Source organism: Dinoponera quadriceps, unplaced genomic scaffold, assembly GCF_001313825.1.
Source record: "Dinoponera quadriceps isolate SergipeBrazil2010 unplaced genomic scaffold, ASM131382v1 scaffold96, whole genome shotgun sequence".
NCBI lineage: Eukaryota > Metazoa > Arthropoda > Insecta > Hymenoptera > Formicidae > Dinoponera > Dinoponera quadriceps.
The window spans coordinates 699,307-718,410 of record NW_014554269.1 but is presented as its reverse complement, the minus strand read 5'-3'; the positions used below and the strand labels follow the sequence as shown (position 1 = coordinate 718,410).

Below are 19,104 nucleotides of genomic sequence, written 5' to 3'. Positions count from 1 at the left end.
GGGGGGGAATCGCAGTGAACCCCGTAAAAATCTGCGCGCGAAGATCCGCCGAGGTGAAATCGCGATAGAGAAAACGAAGCGACGCGAAGTCACCGCAACGCGATGGCAAAAAGGGGAAACACGCTCGCCCGTTCGCCTGAGGATCACGTCGTCGTCCTGTAACGAGATCCCGTCGACGGCGTGCCCGACGCTCGTTTATCACGACTGCGACACGACTTTTTGCCGCGGAACGTCGGGTGTCGCGTCGATCGGCTCGTTTTCCGACGAGACGCCTTTCGTCGGTTTTCCACCGTGAGTCGCGAAAACGAGCCGTGTTCGAAGTCGACGGAACGAACGCGCGACATATCCTGCGAACGATGTGAAAAATGCGGGTTATCGCGCGGCCGACGAAAGCTCATTGGTGCATCGAAACGCAATCGTAATTGTAGTGATATTAACTCCAGCAGAAATTGAACCTCGAGGGCGTTCCGTTAGATGTGTCGAAAATATCTCTTTTAGTTACGAAGTTGGTAGTGTTGTAACTCTCTAACTTTACTGTGTTGGTTAGTTACGTAATGGTTCAGCTGATGTTGTGATTTCCATCTACCTTGTTCATCAGCTTCTCAATCTTCACGATCATTTTTTTTTTTTCTAAAAAAGTAAATGTATTTACGTCTTGTAAATTATTTTTAAGTTCAAGTGAAAGCTTTAAAAATGAAATGAAGAAATAACATTATTATAAATATTATTTATAAGAGTAACGAAACGGAAATCGTGTGTGAAACAGGAGTTAATAATTTGACTGAAAGTGTAAAATTAAGAGACAATTGAAAGTTGAACATTGCGTTCTAAAATTCATAATTTGCATTGTCTTTTTCATTTTCGTATGCACACACACAGATAGATCAATAATTAATATAAATAAATTCCACGTAACACAGGAAGATTTTCTCGAAATTCTTCATTGTTATACACATAAATTACACTTATAATAAAACTTTGAACCCTTGAAGGGATGAAGCGAGGGAGAAAGTCACTTATCTTGATTTGACCCTATTTGACTCGGCTCAGCGATGAAGAGTCCCAAAGAGCAACATTTTCATCTTCCCTGACGACATAACTCGCAAAGTCGGTCGTAAACGCGGGCGTAACGATATAAGTGGAGACGAGTCGTCGCTTCGGTGTTACGGCCCTTACGCCATTTCGCGCGATTCGTTTAGCAGATCGTTAAAACGGAAGTAACGATTCGATAACGAACTCACCCCTCGTGCTATGTAAATAATCCCCCGGGAACGAGTCCGCCGGAAATCGACGGTCTCCCGCTCGCGAGTTTCAGGGAGAAACGGGTTTAAACGGAGGAAAGAAATAATCCTTTATCGGAAGACCCGAACTCGATTCTTCAGGAGAGGGAGAGAGGGAGAGAGAGAGAAAGAGAGAGAAGATAAGAGTTACTCTCAAAGTAGCTGGACAGCCGAGGGCAGATTTTCACGTTACCTTGTCGAGAGGCCGCGATGATTTTTTAAACTTGCGCAAAAATACGCGCGCACTCGAGCTTCGTCGGCGGCGCGTGTTCTCTCTCCCTTCCTCCCCGTCTCTCGCTTTTTTTCCTCCGTCTCTGTATTTCGCGGATATAAAACGCTTTCGTGCGATTTGTTTCGTTTCGTTGACACGTGAATGAACGGCGATACGCCGGCGCACGATGCGCCGTTTCCACCGGCGTGCCATCGTTCTTCCCTTTAATTCCTTTAATATTTGAGCACGACGGACAGGAAAACTATTGTTGCGTATGTCCACCTTACAAAATTGATACGGCGAGTATCTGTATCGTTGTTACCCAGCTCGCGCCACGCTTATACGATACGTACACATGCTCGGCTTATTTTACAACATCGAATATATGCTTTCGGCCCGCGTTCTTTTCCTTTCCTCCCACTGAACGCGACGCGGATCAGTGAGGTATGCACGACGCCGGCCACGTATAACACTGAAAACTATTACACTGAAAAAGACATTTCTACGTTCAGGTAAATATTTGCTAAGGAGTATCGGAGTAGTTTATTTTACTTGGATTAAGTAAATATTACTTGAATATAGTACGCTGGAAGAAAAAAAGTGCTACATTCAAGTAACATTTACTCAATCCAAATAAAATAAACTTCAATATTCTTTAGTATTTACTTGAACGTGGCAGCTTCTTTTTCAGTGTACGCGCTGTAAATCCAAGTGTGTAATTTTTACACGCGTATGTGTGTAAAATCATAGTATCAACGTTCAAATCATAGTGTCAACATTCGCACGAATGCGCGAAGAGTGATTACATGTAAAATTACACATTTGGATTTGCATTATAGCTACCAGAGCCTAAGATATTTCTGACAGCGATCGCCGCGAAAATAAATACGCAAGATGCATAATGGAGAAGAAGATCGCGCCATGCAGCTTTTTTCGTCCGGTCGGTCTCGTTGAAGCGCACGAACGCGCGTATTGCGCGCTGTTTCGGAGATCTTTCAAGCCCCACCGCAGTTATCGGGGTTGATCGTCCCGGGTGCACGCGGTCTACCTCGCTTGTACGTCGAACTATCCGGCTCGATAACGACGCACGGTCGATTCGTCTGCGCGAATCACAGAGCCGATGAGACGCGCAACGACGACGACGTTCGCTCGCGCGAACGCCAGCGCTTCCTCCAGGCGCGCGATGGGAATCCCACCTCGATCTCGATATCCGGCCGCTGGTCTTTCGAGGGGAAAAGCGTGGCGATAACAATGAAGCTCGTAGAACGATCACGGGGAAACACAGGTGCATTCTGTTATCACTTCCGGTCGATCGAGTGGTCCGTCGAGACGCGGCGATCGAGGCTCCGCTCTGATAGAAAGCCGAGTCCCTCTTTTTCACTCGCTCTCCCCAGATCTCCGTCTTCTCCCTGGCGGGTCTTCCTCGCGCCCGAGAAGCACGCGATTTCACATCGTAATTCTTTCCTTTAGCCTCGCTCTAATTAATTCGAGATATCGTAAGGAGCGAGATATCTCGCGATCGCTAAGAGCCGCTTGCGCGCTGTCACTCGAGAGTAATTGAATTCTTTGTATCTTAGAGAGAGAGAGAGAGAGAGAGTCGGTAGCACACGGAAAGGAGAATATTTTAATTCTATTATTTCATCTTCGAGAAAGATGAATCGCGCGCTCTCGCCATTATTAGGGGAGACGATGCAATCTGGGATTGTCTTCCCGGCAGTTATTATCGCCCTGCTCTTTCCCAACGCCCGATCCATTATTATTATTCGCTCTCGCAACGCGGATCTTAGCGGTGAAACGCGAGTTCCCTTTTATTTTCTAATGCCGGTGACACTGAGCGAATCTCTTCAGCCGATATCGTACCCGGTGTCCGAGTTTCACGTCCGCCGTGAGGTTGTTAACTCGGCCAATTGCAACGCGGATATTCCATTACGTTTATGCGACGCGCGTTCGTGCACTTCAACGTCGTGATTCTCGCGCCACTTTTCTCTCGCAGCGTATCACGCGAAGTGAAAAAATTGCAGCGACGTGGATGTGCGCCTACATGTGCATGTTCATATGTACTCGTATGCGTGCGTACGCGTGTGTGTGTGCGCGCGCGCTGTTTTTTTATTTTCATATAACGCGCGAGAGCGCGTGATTCTATCGTAAACTAGAGGGACAATATTGGCACTGCCGTGCTGCGCTATTAGCTTTGTAAACCGTTGCACCGACAAATATTGTCTGCAGCTCTTTCATGCCGTCGTTAACGCTGGATCTTTTAATCGCCCGACGAACGGCCGGATATTAAAGGGGCGTAAATCCGTCGAAATTTTCTGCACGCTTCCTTCGCCGAAAATTTTTCGCCCGCTATGGAAACTACGGAAAGTTACGGGAAATATTTGAAAGAATTTAATGAAATTCTAAGAAAACGTCTAACGTTTTAAATTTAACGTATTTTGGTTCTCTCGCGAATAAACGGCAATTCTCCCATTTAACTGAAAAATAAAACGATATTCTTTTTTACGGAAATTTTATTTCACGAATTTACGATTTATTAATTTGCGGCGCTTCGATCGTGTATAGGTAATTTAAAAAAATAGGTAAAAAAAGAGAACGAAATGCATAGACTTCGCCGATGTTTTGTTTGCTTTTCTCGGAAATTTTGTTTACAATTTATTAACGTGCGACGCTTTGTGTATAAGTAATTCGGAGGAGACTTTTCGAGCGATCCGCGATTCTCCGATCGGGTTTCTGTCGGGATCTTACAATTGCAGATTTAGGTCAGATAAAAATAAAAGCGTGTGAATATCGACTGAATCGACGGTAGGATTCCCCGCGATATTTCTCTATCTATCTAGCTCTCTCTCTCTCTCTCGTTCGCTCGCTTGTGTGACGGCGAACTTTATCTTCTCTGTCGAACGTATTACCGTTTTACGAGGCTTATCCGTGATACCATTACTCGGAACAACTGCAGTTCGCGTATCCATTACCACATACACCGGTTATCCGTGCATCTCAGGGACGTAACTTTCTGTTGTGGTGACTATTGCGTCGCGCTATCGTGCGACTATTATTAAAGATTTCGGACTTCACCGTCAACGGCCAATCTTCCACTCTCATACAGCGGAGTAATCACATATAGGTGAATCACATTTGTACTTCCCGTCTGCAATTTTTGCAAATTTCAGATCTCAAAGTATCGATTAAATTCCGAGAATGTTAACATCTCGAGGAGGAGCCCAAGCAGTCGCGTTAGCGCACTGCGTGCGCCAGTCCTACTTCCGCTGAAACGATATCCTTGAAATTTTCCCAGACAAATTTCTTCAAATTTTAGACAAATCTCCTTAGAAAGTTATCTAAAAAATGTTTTGGAGACACGGCGTGCGCCAACGCGACCGCTCGCATTTCTCCAATGTTCATGAGAATTGCTCGATATTTCAGTGTTCAAAATTTACAGAAATCGCAGACCGAAGATACAAGTGTGGCTCACCTGTGCACACGTACTCCGTTGGCTCTCGTATTCATCTTTTCGCCGAGCGTGTCGCAACGACTTTGTCGCGTCACTGCGACTTTTACGTTGTAAATTTTACATCGCATCGCGGGCGCGCGCGCGAGTGTAGCGAGTATCGATGCATTTTGATCCGGTGTTCTCCCCGCGACACATCACGGTGGTTATGAAACCGCTACAGGCCTTTATGTACGCAACGCGTGCGCACGTATTCGGTGGCGTTCGGCGTAACCGAATTTCGCCCTGTGCGCACCCGGCCCGATTCACTCTTCAGCTCGCCCGGCCTGCCGTCGCGGATATTATTAGTTTCGGATTTTATTATCACCATGGTTCCCTTTTTCCAGCGGCACCGGTGGTCCGATAAGATGAAAGGCATCTCGTAAGCGATACAGAAATACGGCGGGAACGTGATGCCGGCGGGAAATATCGGGCGCGTGTGCCCGGCATTTCGTAGCGAGTCTATATCGCGGCCGCGTGCATTTGCCACCGCGCCGCGGCGGGCAATTGATTGCTCGGGGGGATGTACGAAGGATTGCATGCGTTAAATTGAAGAGGCGGCTCTCCGAGGGAGGGCCACAAGTGGCAGGTGCTTGAGAATCCAAGGCGCGCGAATCGCGCAGAATAGCACAGAAACCACCTTTTGAACCCGGGCGAAAATAATCCTACACACACACACGCGAGTGTCTCTCTCTCTCTCTCTCTCTCTGTGTATGTACTCTTTCTCTTTCTATCTCTCTTTTTTGTTTTCTCTCCCATTTTACGGCATTTATTTTTAATCATAACGCACTCTGAAAGCACCGTTCATGCTCCTCCGTTCCGCGTATTCAGGGGCTAAAAACTCGGTCACGCTTTCTGCTCGAAATTCTCATCGTAATACTTCAAATATGCATTTCTTTTTTCACCTCCGAGCTTTCTCCCTGCCGATCGATACGATCGCGTAGAACCGTGTATCGCGTTTCACATTGCGGTGTCATTCACCCTTCCTCTGCTTTTTTCTCCGCCAACATAAGGACGCCCGGTTTTATACGATTGTTTTGAAAGGGCACGGTTTACAGCGCTCCGGACCGGAAAGGATCTCGCCGAATGATTTATTATTCGGCTGACCTCGATTCGACCAGCGCTTTTCATCCAGTCTTTTTCCCTTCCTTTTTTCTCCCTCTGCCTGCCTCTCTTTTAACCACCATCGCCTTGTCCGACCCGCCGCTAGCGGTATACTTTCCGGTTTCACCCTCGCACGAATTTTTCAACCACCGTGTCCAAGACCTCGTCGGCCCGTTCGATTTTCCGCGTCCGTACGGCTCCGCAAGTTTGTACGACGAAACTTCGACGTAAGATTCCGATGTATCGACAAAAAAGTAGTCCACCGTAGTGATTTGCGTTCGGAAAATGTGATATCAAATGTGTTCATATTTTATTGGGCATGATTTTTAGAAATTTACAATGCCGCCTCTGTGGACTTTTGATCGTTAAACCATGTCACTGATCGAACAAAGAATGCGAAACGATTTATTATTTCCCACTATAAGACTCGCACGACCCGGATCTCCTTCGGAAATTACGCGGAAAATCACCGAACGAAACGAAACTCGATAAACGCTCCTCAAACTACCGCGGACTTTCCCACCCGCCTGGAAAATAAAGGAAAATGCGGCTGTGAAGTGAGGGCCACCGAGTGAGAGAGGGCCTCCTCGCTAGATCAAGTGTAATTTAGAAATTTAATTCGAAAAGTTTCTAGGATTACGGCACACTCGGAAATGAAATCTGCGAACTCACCGTGAAGTCGTTAGAGAAAACCTCGCGCTACGCTATTTGGTAAGCAAAAGCCCTTAAATCAAATCCTTATTTTACACCTTTCAGAAATCTATTTCGCACGATATAAATATAAAAATATACAGTTTAAAAGCACGCGAGTTGCGTGACGTCAGGAATATTTATTGATTTTTAAATTAATTTGTGTGAATCTTTCAAATTAATTTATAAATCTGGATTATCTAAAAATAAACTTTCTTTCATACCATTTGTGTAGCGTTATATTTGCAATAACATATTGTTGTTAGCGACACAATCGTTTAATCGCTATAACTTCAATTTACAACCATTCGACCAAATTTCCATTTGACAAAAGTTCTTTCATAATTTACAAATGTGTCTGAAAAATTTCTCGGTTTCATAGTAAAAAAATTTGTGTTAATTTAATACAAGATGAATATATCGAAAAATAACACAAATATTACATCAAAAATTAACACAAAATTAATATCCATATGTTAACACTGAAGTATACTTCGTTTTATAAAACGTGTTAATTTAATATTTACAAATATTACTTTAAAATTAATACACGTTAAATATCGATTCAACACAAAATATACTGAGATAACATAAACAAAATATTAAATTAATAAACAGGTATTCAGAAAGAAATGTAATACAAGAATTTTAACAATAACTGATTTTAACATAAGAAGACGTATACAAAATGTTTTTTTACCCTTTATAGTTTAATTTCCGCTCCAACTCGAAAACCAATCGATTTTTCTATCCTAATAATCCCACATCACTAATTAATCCTTATTTTTAATTGTTTTTAGAATAAGTAACAACTGCACACTTACCAGAAGTTCAGAAATATCAATTTTCCAATGGTTTTTGTTCCAAGTCGCTAAGATTACTAGAAGCGAAGATAACGCCGATCATATTTTGAGCGATTCTCGAATATTTCAGAACGACTTTAATCGGCGAATACGTACTGCATCCAAGTACTGTCAATGGAAATTTGCTTTGTTTGACAATGTATGAGTGTAAGTCGTACGCGCCAAGTGTAAATACGGCCTTACCCCCATTCCCACGCCGTCAGCTGGCCGCTGAACATATGCTTGCTCGACCACGTGGTCGCTCCCCGCCGCCGCTCACGCATGCGCAGTGCAGTGCCCGCGCAACGTGAGCGGCGCTCGTTCACAGTACGTCGGCAGCGTTGCAGCGTGCAACATGCGCGTCGCTCCCGAGTGTGTCAAAACTTCGAGTTCGTAAGCGAGTCCGGGCGAGTTGCTATAAAAAGATGAAATGGTCAAGGATCAAAGGTGAAAAGGCAAGCAATCGCATATAATAAATTAAATATATGATGATGATATAAATAGTGAGCCATTGACACGAACTAACAGATATACGTATCTTGAGTTGCAGTTATCGTATCTCCAAATATTCAACTTTAATTTGAACTTTGAAATAAATAATGAATATTGGTGTAGCAGCCGACGTGTTAAGTCGGGAAATTATTCACTCTCGTTCGTGATGGAAAGATTCCCTGAAAAGTACACGAAGATATCTGTTTCTCATTCGACTGCGTCTTTCTTTGCTATTCTGATGCACCTTGTAAGTCACATACGTCGTTTTGACTTCAAACGAAATAAATTGCTCGAGCTACTACGTAGGGCACTCGTAAGAGTCGAGCGTGAGATAAGACGTGTTTGAGAATTCGTGCGAAATTCGAGGCGGATGACCTCTTCCGAACCTTAGCCGAGTAGATTACATCCGGGGAAACGGCGTTTTTTTTTTTTTTTTTTTTTTACGATTATCGTCGAGGCGAGTTCTCATGGACAAATACGGATATACGAGCGAACTTAGGATGATGACGACATCGGTTCTTCGGGTTATCATGGTCCGGAAAAGTGTAACGTGCGGGAATATTTCGGAACGACTTCGATCAGCGAATTTTATCGGCGCCGTGAATCCGTTAATGGATCTCGGACGTGTCGCGACAAGTCGTTGCTTCGCCCCGGTGCCGTGAAAGAAATACTCGACGATGTCGCGTCGTATATTTTGTGTCGTCGGCGTTTATTATGTTCGATATTAGAGCGGATCAATTACGGTCGTATAACTTGGTCGTCGAAGGTACAAAGTAATTCGGGTCTCGCGATATAATAACAAGCACATCACAATATGAATATTAATCGAGATGCAATTGTGAATTACATATTAAATTAGAGAATTTGCATATTAATTACGAATAATTCAAACTACATCAAGTAAGATTGTGTGGTCACGTGAATGCGACGCAAATCATCAACATTCGGGATCGCTGCTCGCGTACGACTACGACGAGCCGTAAAATTATGCGATTCGTGTGATTAAATCGTTTGCTTCCAATAATAAAACATATTTACGATCTCGGGAGCTAATGTATATAGAATAGTAATTAGAATAATAATCGCAAATGCGAATCTAATGGACCAACAGCGACACGTGCGTAGTCGGCACGATCGGACGGAGAGACGTTTCAAAAGATATCCGAATGATCCTGCTAGTGGTCTTCGAAAATAGTACTGTCAATATGACTTTGATACATTTACTTTATGATTCCATGAAAAAAATTTATTTCGAATACACGGTTAATACATGTCAGTTTGGATATACTGAAACCAAAAAGCATAAAAATATTCAGTACTAAAGTTCGATATGGATCTGCCAGATATTTTTTTACTTTATTTATATTAAAAAGTGGAAAAAGTAAAAATATACCCTGCCAGATATCTTATATTTTATTTTGATAAATATATCTTGTGTGTGTGTGTAACATACAGGATGTCTAACGCTAGTTAGACCGTTAGTTGGCTGTGCCAACCGTCAATATTTGTAGTTTAAGTCAATGTGAACGAAAAAGTTCTCTAGCATTTCACAAACAACCATGCGAAATTATGAGTTATTAATTAATGACTTATTGAAAATGTAAGGATGTTTCTTCATGTATAAAGGCTTTTTTTCTAATTCATATCTCAATTTGCTCGGTTGTTTGCAAAATGGTAAATGATTTTTTGCTTATATTGACCTAAATTACAAGTATACGACGGACGGCACGTTTGCTGTCAGACACTTTATATATAAAAACTAGATATTTTATACCTTATTATGTGATCTTATCTTAATCTGATCTTATTTTAATATTTTTACAGTGATAGAAAACTATAGTTACTTTCGGTTTTATCTATATTTTATAGCAATAGCAACATATATGTAAGGTTATTATCACTGACATTATAATAACATTTACTAGAAAAACGTTTCTCCTAACTATTTTTATATTTAATATAAAAAAATGAATATAGCCGGCACCGAAAGTAGCTATAATTTCCTATCAGTGGAGCGACTTGAGGTAACAGATGAGAAGAAATAATAATAAGGAAAAATCACCTGGGCGGCAGTCGGGAAATATTCGGCTATCCGGAATTAACGCCACTACTCGAGAGAACGTGTCGTACAGCGGGAAAATAGATTTCCACACCGGGCGAAGTAAAATTCATTTGGCAGATCGTACAGAGAAAAGCGGCAGGACTTTCGCGAGGGCGCGCGCCCGAGCGGCAATAATACGTCGCCGGCGGCGATACGCGGCCGTTCGCGATTTACGATAGCGCGACGGTATCGATTTGCGAGACGGGCCAATTTGCTCGCGATTAAAAGTTTCCTAACGCGCGGCGGGAGAATACGCCAAGTAGAATGGAGAGAGAGACGGCGAGAATTCGCGCACGTTGGTGCGCGCGCGCGCGGCCGGTCGATTCGATTAGAGTATACGTGTCGATATGCCTAATTCGGAAGCCGAAAACGCCCGGGCGGACGTTGCGCGCGCCCCCGAGGTTTTCGATTTCGATTCACGGCGGCCGATGCGCGCGCGATAACCTCCATGTACACGATGGGTACGGCCCTTCCAATTACAGTCGGTTTGCAGTTGCAGTCTCGCTCGCAGTTGCGCGCTCACACACATGCGCCCGACACACATAAACGCGTGCGCACGTACACGGGGAAATTCAGGAGATAGAATTTATGGCGCCGTCCGTCCACGCGCTGGACGGCTGATTGATCCGATCCCCGGCGCGCCGGTCTTTCGTCTATTGACTTAGTTCCAATCGCGGAATTCGCGCAAACTTTGCGGGAGGAAGGTGGAGAGGGGGAGAAGGAGAGAAAAAAAGGTAGATGACGAGGAAATTGTCAAAGCGGCCCAGCGACGGCGACCTGATTACCGGAGAGGACCAAGCGCTCCCGCGGATCTTCGTCGCTTCCTCCGTCGTTGACTCGCGACGGTGTGTTTCGTGTGAACCTAATACTGTCGTTGCGCACTTCGCTAATTCAATCTCTCGCCTCGCGGCGACGGAGTTCAGTCCTTTGGCGGGGAGGCATGCGAAACGTCAGTAGCAGAAAGTGCGCGCAGGTCTCTCCTTGGCGGTGCGTCGCAACAACTTGTACTGCATGAAGGTACAATGGCTCACGAATTGGTTCGTTTAACTGGAATTACGTCGGTCGGAAGAAAAGACGGACGTGAATTGCTGCCCAAAAGAAATCATATTGAAATTTGACGAGGGAGCGATTTTCCGAAAAGCCATAATCCCGAAATTCGAATATCGAGACGATCTTCTGAAATAATGATAATACTAAAAATAATTTCTCAATATATTGTTTCGTATCAGTCAGTATACTGATTTCGGTACTCTAATTTTTGGGGACAATTGCATGCTCCCAATATTTCTGGAAAGTTGCATTTCAGAAGATTATATCTGGATTAAAAAATTATAACTTTTATAATTTCCGGGGAAAATTGTCCTACTCTCTTTTCAAATCTCGAGATTCTCATTTTTCGAGACACAACGTATGTTCATCAAAGGAAGAAATAGAGAAAGGAAAGGTAAATTGCGCTGAACATCCGTGAAGAGAAAATATGAGTGAGTTTGGCAATTACATTGGCAATTACGCTACCAAGGCCGAACATCATTTCCAACAACCGCGAGAAGAAAATTTAATTCGCCCAATTCCTTCGGGCCTCTGTTCGTCCAAATTGCTCCGCATAGCGAATAAGGCGATATTTTTAAGAAGGCTGCGGTAGAATTCATGCTTCTTCCCTCTTTACCGCACACGCGCGCAATTACGTTACATTGTTACACGAACTCGCGCAACCAAGACGGGAGAAAGAGGGAGACGGAGACGAAAGGGAGAGAGGCGAGAGTAAAAGCCTGCCGCGTACACAAATGGCATTCACCCACCTATCCGCCGCGGCCAAATACTCGGCGAGATCGCGTTTTCGCAGCGCGGCAACGTTCAGGAAGTAATAATCGCGATTCGTCGGGCGTCTTTAACAACGCCCGCGCGCGAGCACTTTCCGTCGACGAAGGCCGCCACCCTGTAAAACACGTCGGTTATTTTCGTTGCGACGTACAAATATCGGACAAGTTTGTAATCAACTCGTTCGCTCGAGGTTGCCAACCGACCGACGACGGGCGCGCGATTTCCCGAGAATCGCGCGCGCTGCATTTACCCGGGGACGTTGCTAATTACGTTCGCCCGATTCGCAGCTGCAACTGCGAACGAAAACTGCATTCTCGCCGTTTCGCACGTCGACGGGCGGCGATCGAAGAATGCGGCGGAGAATGCGGCGGTAACGTCGGATTCGCGGGTCCACCAAAATAGAGGAGCAATGTGGAAGAGCGTCGGAGTTACGTTGCCTTCTTCCCGCAGAAGCACTTTCCACGTTCGTTTCTGTAAAACCCACTATCGACGATCTCTGTAAATCGCGATAGAATTCCCTCTTTTGTAATTCAACGCGCCCCGCACGAACATCGAGAGATCCAGAAACGCTGATAGAAAATTACTTTCGGCGTCAAAGGCATTTCATAGTTTTTTTCAAAACAAAACGAAAGATTCACAGAACATAGAAAATAATAATAACTTCGACGACATAATGTTTATGTTTGTAAAGTGAAGAATTATAGTTTGATTCTTAATCTATTTTTATCGGGTTCATCGGAAAAATAATTATTATGAGCACATCTGACTGTTCGTGTTAGAATCGATTTGTCCATGTTTGTCTGTCCATCATTCTTATTTTGCCCACCAAGCCAAAACAAGTTAATAGTAAACGAATCCAAGGGAATATACAAATGGACTGTCATGATGTATCGTGTAACTTTTTTCGTTCTTTGAAATTTTGCTTTTCATTGAATTTCGCTATATAGTCAATATTTTTGACTTCTAGAGCAAAGGTATAATAGATAAACAAGCTGAGTTTTAACATATAAATCATTTGAAAAAGACTTTTCACTCACTTTTTTCTTTTCAAAGCTGACTCACTATTTTCTTATTTTTTCAAGAATCAAACGCACTTTTCTTACTATTTTTCACAATTAAACCGCTCCTATGTCTGATAAGAAGTTTGTCATTAATAATACTACGCCTTTTTACCACTACAAAAATGAGTCTCCCGACTGTAATTATTTTTCCGTGCGATATTATAGTTATAAATACTGGGCATTCTTCTCAGTGCAGCGAGTTTGTGGGAATTCCGTCGTGAATTCTGTCGGGGATTACAGATCGCCTTGAGTGGGCCGCGAAGCGAAGACGCGAAGCGTCCCGCGGATGTCAGAGCGTGCATTCATCATCCACGGTTGCATGGAATCTCCAGATTTTTCATCCCTCTCCTCTCGTTTTTCCCGTCCTTTCGGGAAACTTCTTTATCGCACGTTGCAGCGTTACCGGTCGCGGCTGGATTTATTTCGCATTACGCTGGCGTTGCTCAGCTCGCGTTGAGGTTAATTACCTCTTCGCGCGATGCAGTTTCACGCCTTGCACGAGACGCGATACCAGACCGTGGTCGTTCCCTCTGTTGTCGAGACTGCACGGAGGGAAATGCAATAAAATTCTCATGCGGTATTTAGTTGCGCGAGATCGCCGAATCTTTCGCCGCTCCTCTGCACAAATTGCTTTATTACTCTCCCCTCCTCTCGATCGTGCGATGTTGCCGGTCGGATCTCTTTCACCGTGCCCGTCGTTATGCGCCACGGGATATGGAGGGCGCGGGAGTTAATTACTTTCTCGCGGGGGGCGCAGTTTTACGTGCGAAATGGCGAGTCGGAGAATCGAACGAGATGAGACAGGACAATCGCTCGGCAAGCGAACAGGACACTGAGAGNCGAGAGAGAGAGAGAGAGAGAGAGAGGGGGGGGGGAGGAGGAGGAAGCGCAATAAAATTCTTATGCAGCAATCTGCGGGTCGATCCGCGTGCCGCGATTTCCATTTCAGACTAAGCAGACGGGCCGCACTCTCGCAGTTTCGCCGCCCCGTGAAATCCCGCGGTGCTAGCTCGCCCTCGCTCGTAGTCGGGCCTTTGAACGTTTTATTGGACGTCGCGAACGCGAGCGCGGCGTGGTGACAATCTCTGATCGAACGAGCCGACCGGCCGACTGACTGGTCGGTTCGTCGGTCAATTCGTCGTCGTTGAAAAGATGCGCCCCGTTTTTCCACGCCGTCAAGCAAACCGCTTTTCTTCATCGGTGCTGAAGCCCGCGCGCGCACGACAAAGTTATAAGCGAGACTCCGCTCGTTCGTTCGCACGCGCGCACTCTGAATTTAATCTAAATTCTCTGCGACGAGCGCGCCCGAGCTAGCGGACGCCACTATTTGGAAGCCGGTATGAAGTCTCAGAACGTCTTAGTTATGCAAATTAAAGCGAATCTCGGCTTTCAAGAATGTGTAATACAATATGTGAAGTGAATCTCGAGTAAATCTCGCCGCCCTTTTCGTCGATCACGACTGTGTTGTCGTATTCTCTCTCTCTCTCTCTCTCTCTCTCTTTGAAACAGAGCGTGTAATTTCATATATTAAGTCATTCGATTCGCGTCTGCTATAATATGTGTTTGAGAGATTAACGAGATTCCCCCCTTCTCTTTTGTTGCAGGTCGAAACACCTCGCCAAAACGCCACACCGAATAGCACACATTGTGAGTACCCGATAAAATTTTATCAAACATTATTTCACGACTGATATATGTCGTTATTAGAATATCATATTGAGCCACATATCGGGACGATATTCCGCCGTACACGCGAAGTAACGATTGAAAATATTCATTAAGAATTTAATAACATGCATGTTTCGCCAACGCAAACGGTTTTTATACAGTTACAGCCTCGACATTAACGCGCTGTTAAAAGGAAAAAGTTCCCGCGCAACTGGTGAAACCGCCAGTGCGGAAATCGATGCGATTTCACCTGCCGATCGATATATATCTTTCCCGTGTGCACGCGAGTGTCCTTAATTGAAACGACGCGGCGATTCTCGATGATTTCCTCCCGACCGTCGACTCAATCCGGTACTTCGGCAATTTTTAATCCCCCGGGCGTTTAATTCCGCGATGAGTTTAGAGAACTCTTCCTCATTACGGAGCCGGTGTATCGATTTCACCCGGACTCTGACACGAAAACTTTAATTTGCCTTATCCTACCCTCTTTGTCAGAACACAGTAAAAAATAAAAAGAAAAGAGAAAAAGGAAAAAGGCGATCTGTGATGGATCGTGATGTCGAATGCACATGTAGCTCAAAAATCTCAGCACGATATATATTTAATAAATATTTTATTCGTCTTTAACATTCGCATCGCGAGTTACTGTCGTGATGGTAAAATCTGAGATTCGATGCACGACGGATTCTCACGTGCAAAATGAACAATTCGATTTTGTCACTTCGCAATTCGCCGAAGCAACTCGAGTCGAAATTTGGATTCTACATTTAACTCTGCAAATTCCATCGAATTTGAAGGATCAATGGAAAGTCTCGATGCACTAAATAGACTAACACTAAATAGACTATTATTTTTCGTGCTACAAGTAGTTATTTATAATATCAATTTGTTGTCAGTTGTTGGGGATATTAAAGAAGGATTTATTTAAGAGCTATTTAATATTGTATCACGCTTCATTCATTCATGTTGAGTCTCTATATTGAGGCTTACATCTAAAGAAGAACTTATTTAAGATTTATTCAATATTTGGCATTTCGAATGTCGGGAATTATTCGAGCAAGTTGATCCTTATGGTTTCTCGGCTATCGATTGTGCTCGTCATTGATCGGCGAGCGACAACGGTTGGCGATTGGGGGGAGATGACTTTGCCGATTGTTTTAGTATTCTTGCACACCACGTACTTGTCCATGACCGAGTCATTACGTCTTGAGCTGATGAGCGACGCGTACATGAATCGATACGTTAAGTTACCATTTTTATCGAATGATGAAAATATTTTGGCTACCGAAATATTAAATCGTACTCGTAATCGAACTCGTCGGCATCGCGTTATTTAAGATAGGATAGTTTTCCCGATGGAATCGCACCTACGCGAGTGTTGGTGCCAGTGAGTGTGTGTGAGTGAGTGAGTGTCTGGAATCACGGAGCAGCTAGGAACAGGACGTTGGATCGGAAAGCCGGAACGGAGGACACGGGCAGCGATACATCATACATTTCCAGGTCTGTCAAATCATTTATTATACAGTAGGTTTCCGTTTTCAACAGACATTTGAAAAACCGAAAATAAAGGAACATCCGAGTCGAAATTAGGCCGGTATCTATATGGCCCGTTACCATTACAAATATAACTTTATTAATCTCCGATTCGTCAATTTAAACATGTATATACCTGTACTTAACAATCGTGTCAAGCTATGAGTACGAATCTAATTATGTTCCTCCGAATGAGCTCTTTTAAGAGTTCATCAAGAGTTCCCAAAGTCAAAAAAGATAGAGAGAGTGATGAAAATAAAAATGTATTATTCCTTTTATCCATTTACCAATTAATCTTTATTAGATTATTTAACATTTGATTATCACATATTCTATCTGCATACAAGTAAGTTACATAAAATTAATATGCTGATTATTGAAATTAAACATAAAGATAAAATACGTAGGCAGAATATTGATATAATCGAATGTTAAATAATTATTAAATAAATTTCTCTTCATAAGTCTTAATGTAGAGGAAACGCAGTAAACAATCATTAACATCAAGATAAGACAATAGCTTGTGTTGTATCTCGAGATTCTCCCTTAATCCTTCAAGTTCGACTTCATATTACAGGATCTATATAAAACCAAAATTTCCTCTTGGGAACATTCTCGTTATCATGCCAATTAGCGCGTCGAAAGTCTTTTTTTTTCGATCATTCGTTATTCGAAAACCACTGGAGTAATATATTTTACAACATATATTAAATCTGTATTTACGCGTTTATATTTTGTGATCTCCGCTATTTTATAGGATTAAAATAAAGTCACGGTATTCATTTTTAATTAATGAAACGTGAAAATACTTCCATTGAAACTGGAATTATTAACTTTGTATTAGCACATTGAAATATTCCGTCGTATTATAAAATTTTCTCGCGAATAGGAGATAATGGAAGGGTAAGCTTAAAAGGCAAATCTGAAAATTGTTATTGACGTATCGACGACCTTCTCGGAGCTGAACGAGTTTCTCTCAAGGAGCTCACGTGCGGGAAAACACAACATTCGCTCGGACGAATCGAGCGACTTTTAAACGAACGGCAAATCGCTCGCGGCGGAGCCGCAAACGGCTCTCGCAGGTGGTCGAGAAGGATGAAAATCCTCGCTAATTGCGTCAGCTATCGCGAGCGTGCGCTCGCTCGCGTCATAAAAGGACACGAACAAACGGAAGGTGGCTGACAGTAGCAGCTGTACGGCGCGCCAAATCCGGCGGGAAGAAAACTGGCTTAATCCTCTTACGTCCGTTGCTGGGGCCGCCGGAAAATGGCGGTTCTTCGCTTGACCTTAAACCCGACAGTAACACGCGATGGGAATCGCGGAAATACAGTGAGAGCCATGCGAATTTTCCAGAAACGAATACATAGCACGGGAACGACGCGAGAAGTCGCGTGCAAAGTCGCGCGAGCTCGGAGGAAAACAAACCGTATCGTATTAATCTCTTTATCCGATCGAGGATCGACTGTCGACGGGAAATATAATCTCGTTTCCGGACGAACGAGTGGGTGTTTCGCGACGGGATTGTTTAATTCGAGACGAAAACGCGCCGTATCAGACGCTGCCGTGACTTTTACCACGGGGCGGCGTTGTATCGATTCACGTCGTCTTATAATTACTCTTGATTTATGTGTAAACAACTGCACCCCGCTTTACACAGTCTCGCGTTAAAAAAAAGGCTCCACGTCCGAAAGTTATAATTAATTACAGTTTGCACTGAAGGCGGTGGGCAAGAGATGATGGAGGGGAAGAGGGAGGAGGGGAGGAAGGGGAAGAGTGCGAATATCGATTAACGCGTCGAGGGATCGTCGAACCGAACTGCGTTCATTGCAGCGAAATGCAAACCGCCGAAAATTGATGCCGCGTCGCCGCGAGGCGAAGGAAGTTTGGCATGCTTCCATCTTTATCGTCGAAGAAAAGGGGAGAGCGGGCAGGAGGAAAAAAGGAAAAGAGTAATTTATAACTCTCCACTCCGCACTCTTTGGCGTGGAAGAATTTTAATTCGCCCGCTGAATTTTTCGGGTTGAAAGTTAAGCGAACATTTCAAAGTGAAGCATTGTCGGACCGGGGCCGAGTTGTCGCTGAAGTTGAAGTTGTTTTCGTTTTACGTCTCTCTCTCTTTCTCTCTCTCCCTCCCTCTCTCTCTTACTTTGTCTCTCCACTGCGTTGGCAGCGCAAATTTAATCTTGGCAAAATAAAGAAAGGAACATTGCGAAAACTTTTCGTAATATCATGTGGCGCAGGCACCTCTTTCTCCTCGTTTGGCGTATAAAAGGAAAAAGATATGACACTCATTACGCGCGAACGACTTCCGTACGTTCAATTTCATAAGACAGTCGTGTGTAACCTGGCGAGTATATTTATACGCTTGAATTTTTAATACACCGCTCGCACAGAATCATAAATCCCGAATTAACTTCCATTCCCGAGGTTCGAGTTTCCCGAAAGGAAATGCTCGGACAACGAGAACTACATTGACAATTTAATATATCGATAAATCTTGGCACGATTCTTGCGTTTCGAAATTTTATATAACATTCCGTCCCGAATCTCCGTAGCGAATTGTGAATCGGCGGCCCTTCAGACAGACATTCTGGATTTAAGTTGTACATCAAATAACGGAATTCTCGAAGACGATGAGACGTGTTTGCCGTCCCGCGTAGCTGCACGGCGGACTCGCGACTGGCGAGAGAAAGAGAGAGCGAAAGAGAGCGCGAAAATAATTGCGCGGACGAGGGCGAAAATAAATCCCGCGCTTCCGGCAGCTCCCGCCGCTGCATTAAGTTTATGCGTCTACTTGGCTTTTATATCTCGTCTTAT

The 19,104-nt window shown here is 44.0% G+C and overlaps 1 protein-coding gene across 2 annotated transcripts in view; it reads left to right on the top strand.

The window, feature by feature from the left end:
* LOC106752109 (RNA binding protein fox-1 homolog 2-like) overlaps window positions 1-19,104 on the top strand; it is a 370,278-nt gene that overhangs the window by 126,397 nt on the left and 224,777 nt on the right. Inside the window, exons 1-2 of one of the 2 annotated variants that reach the window (XM_014633558.1) lie at window positions 7,958-8,066; window positions 14,691-14,733. The gene's annotated coding sequence lies outside the window, so the exon portion shown is untranslated. Of the gene's footprint in view, window positions 1-7,957; window positions 8,067-14,690; window positions 14,734-19,104 lie in introns of those variants that run through there. The other variant, XM_014633549.1, reaches the window with a different exon arrangement.